This window comes from Merops nubicus, unplaced genomic scaffold, assembly GCF_000691845.1.
Source record: "Merops nubicus isolate BGI_N331 unplaced genomic scaffold, ASM69184v1 scaffold47185, whole genome shotgun sequence".
Classification (NCBI taxonomy): domain Eukaryota; kingdom Metazoa; phylum Chordata; class Aves; order Coraciiformes; family Meropidae; genus Merops; species Merops nubicus.
Window position 1 is genome coordinate 1 of NW_008609791.1, and position 2324 is coordinate 2324.

Here is a 2324-nt window from a genome sequence, read left to right on the forward strand (position 1 = left end):
ATGCCGCCGGACGTTACATCTCGCCTTTCCACGATATCCCCATCTACGCGGATGCCAGCGAGGTAAGAGGGGAGGTGGGGGCCGAGGTGGCCACCTTTGATTGGAGTTGGCTCCAAGAGGAGCCCTTGGAGCTGTGAGTGTGAGCACGGTGGCCGTGCCTCTCCAGAAGTGTGGCCCTGCAGGGAATGGTCAAGGGAGGCTCCCGGTTCCTGACACTGCTTCTCGGCAGGGGCACCTAAGGCATCATCCGTGGCCTTATCTCCCAGCCTCGGCCTCAGGTAGAGCGATGTAGAAGCACACAGATGATCTCAGATGATCTCGTTCTCATATTAGTGTCTGAGATACAAGAGGTTGTCCTGAACTTGGCTACGAGGTCACCTGAAAGCATTTTAGATCAAAAGAGGCATTTTTTCATTCTGCTCAATACCTACACGCACTCCTATGCTCATACCGCATGATATTCCAGGCTTGGGGTTTGACTGCAGTAAGGCAGCTTTATGCCAGCAGCATAACCAGCCACTGAAGGAAAGATGAGGAGGTTAAATTCTTCCTGTCGCAGCTCCTGGGGAACCTCTTGTTTCTTCTTTGGCAGAAGGTGCAGGTGTGGACCCTGCTGCATGCAGTGCCGCAGAGCTCCTGCATCCTCCCAGCAGCCAGCTGTTAGTCAAATCAGGCTGGTGTGAAACACTTTAAAATGTCCCTGCTCTAGGAAACCAGAGCAGCCGTGCTTTAGTTTTCACTGAGTGCTTTTTCAGTGATAACTCGGGCTCTCTCTGTCTTTGTTCTTTACCTCGGTAGCTCATTTCTTATAATACATGCTAAAAAGCTCTGCAGCTTGAGGAATGCAGTGGATGAACTGTTCTAATGCTTGTGATAGATGTAATTCGGAGGTGGAGAATGGTTCTGGGAAGGTAAAAGGGTATGCAGAATTGAGGGATCATCATCTAAAAAGTAGCTGTTTGAGCTTTGAGTTGCAGGTGTTGTCTGAATACACTCTCTGAGGAGGCTTTTGCCTGCTCAGAAGAGAACAGGAGGACTGTGATCATCAAGGACAGCGAGTGAAGCAGTTTCTGCAGCCAGCTGGGAAAGCAGTTTTCAAAAGCAGGTGTCTGGAAAGTAAATGGGACAAGGGAAATCCAGATAGATAATACTGTGCTTTGCAGACACTCGCAGAGGCGGAGAGGAAAGAGCTAGGGAGTGCATGTAGGGTTGAGGAGAGTTTCTGTGGGATGGGAATGATTAGCAAGGGAAACTGGGCTGCTGCTGTGCCTTCGGGTGCTTAGTGCAGCTTGCCAAAGCCCCTGTGTGGCTAATGCTGCTCTCCAGGTCATTAAGAGAAGCAAGTAGCACTGAAGGTCGCAGTCCCTGAAGTTACACAATAGTGCTGATCACATTAGATCTCTTTCTGTTGCTGGAGTGCCTCTCTGCAGAGGTTTTATTTGTTACTTACTGGGTTTGTTAGCAGCTATCTTGGGGAGCCCAGCTCCCAGCAGAGGATTGTCTTATTCTGTCTGGGCTCCTTGATCTTTATCCTTAGACCTCTAAGACACTGAGAGGATTGAAATGTGTTTTTTTTTCAGTCTAAGACTCGGATGTGCTGACCTTATCTGTACCTGTGTGGCTTTGCATTGCGAAGGGCTGACCTAGGGCTACTCAGAGGGTGTCTTGGACAGAGTAAGATTGCCAGTAGGACTGCAAGAGGCCAAGAAAGATGGCCCCCCAGGTCATCTTTCCTTGCCTGCAAAGCCACCAGCACCCTGCCTAGCCAGTTCTGCCTCATTTCTCACCTCCAGTTGCTTACAAATAAAAAGAGTATATACTATTTTACATCTGGGTTGCAAATGAGCAGTGACCCCATGCAATTAAGGGGATGTAATCAGCTTCAGTTAGAGAAGGGCGTGGGCAAAATCAGTGGCATAAGGGCAGTCGTTCAGCAGTTTGTCCATTTATGGTGCAATACAGGTGCAAGGGATTTTGCAACACTAATAACTGCTTAAGGTAGGGATTAGAAACCTTGTTGAGGTTAGGGAGCAAGGTTTGACCTGTTGTCAAAAGCCATAATCTCTTCAAACAGCAAGCGTTATGGTTCAAGCCTGGAGGAGCTTGTTATCTTGAAGAAGAGGCTGGCATTGAGCTCTCAATAGTTCTCTCAGCCCAGGTGGAGTCAACAGGAGATGCCTGAAAACATCGCTTGTAAACTAGATAGAGCAAGATGTAGTTCTGTGTTTCTTCCCCACATCTTTATCCTTGCACCACGCCACTGACAAGCTCTGCTTTTGTAGGATTATCAGCTCAGAGAGGAGGAGCTGGGGCACCTTTCCCTA

The 2324-nt window shown here is 48.8% G+C and overlaps 1 protein-coding gene across 1 annotated transcript in view; it reads left to right on the forward strand.

Moving 5' to 3' along the window:
• Positions 1–6: 6 nt before the first annotated feature.
• Positions 7–2324, forward strand: part of LOC103773319 (inorganic pyrophosphatase) — a 5839-nt gene continuing 3521 nt past the window's right edge. Inside the window, exon 1 of the mRNA XM_008940684.1 lies at positions 7–62. The gene's annotated coding sequence lies outside the window, so the exon portion shown is untranslated. The remainder of the gene's footprint in view (positions 63–2324) is intronic.